The 1,078-nt window shown below is 45.5% G+C and overlaps 1 pseudogene; it reads left to right on the plus strand.

Annotated features, from left to right (window-relative positions):
• Window positions 1-437: 437 nt before the first annotated feature.
• Window positions 438-589, plus strand: LOC139552911 (U1 spliceosomal RNA; annotated as a pseudogene).
• The last annotated feature ends 489 nt before the right edge of the window (window positions 590-1,078 follow it).

Genomic DNA, 1,078 nt, shown 5'->3' on the forward strand with positions numbered 1-1,078 from the left:
ATCAGGGGGAGACTCGTGTAGGCCTGGTGACAGACGGAGTATACATCGAGGCGATGGCTCCATCTGCTGGACGTGCCAGGCCTCGACGGGCTCTTCGGACAGGACTAATTGGGGATTGGTGAGTAATCAAGGGCTGATTGCTCACCAGCTGTAACAGTCCCATAAAGCTGCCAGAAGGGCAGCACACAGGGGAGAGACTGGGGGAGGTTAAGATATTAAAAAGTCATTGGTTATTATTTCTACAGTGTTGCATGATGGGAACCTAGTGTTTCGCTGACATAATCTAGTAAACAAAATAAACTACTTTTTCACTGCTCTGTCTGCAAGTGCGTTCCTAAATGGCATTTAACACAGGTCAATGTGATATTATCAGAACACAAAGTGGTTACCATCAGCTGAAAATGTTGGCACTGGCTCTCCACCGATGTGTACAATTCATACTTACCTGGCAAGGGAGATACCGTGATCAAGAGGGCGGTTCACTCAGGGCGAGGCTCAGCCATTGCATTCCGGCTGTGCTGACCCCTGCAAATTTCCCAAAGATTGCCTAGTTTCTGGTAGTGGAGGACTGCATTTGCGCTCTCCCCTCAAGTCTTGTTTAATGATAAACCGTTGCTTGGCGTCAGGCTTGAGGATGAGTCAGCTGACCGTGCTTATAGAGATCTTTGAAATCAGGCGTGAAAGACTTTGTGGACCAATGTTACGCTTAATTGAAAGGTGAAAACATTGTTGGCATTTTGTGGAAACATCATTTTGCGAAATGCAGCATGGTATTTATGCCACACTGGTACGTCAATCAAGAGCTAGTTAAAGCCGCTCTGACCCCCCCTGCTCATGACGTGTCGTACATGCCCCATATGCTTACAATATGAAATTGTCCTTACATGTGCTCCTCCTTAGCACAGAACAATTCTATAGGTTTTCTACATTCAGAGCTTTTGTGTATTCTGTCTTGTAGGATAACTGCACGGGAAACTGTTGCTGATGTATTTGTCAGAAGTCATTGGATTTGCCCGTTTTTTCCCACAAGGCTGAAATGTTTCCTGGCTTTGAAATGTTAGCAAGGTTTGTTTGTATT

This window comes from Salvelinus alpinus, chromosome 24 (assembly GCF_045679555.1).
Source record: "Salvelinus alpinus chromosome 24, SLU_Salpinus.1, whole genome shotgun sequence".
Lineage (NCBI taxonomy): Eukaryota > Metazoa > Chordata > Actinopteri > Salmoniformes > Salmonidae > Salvelinus > Salvelinus alpinus.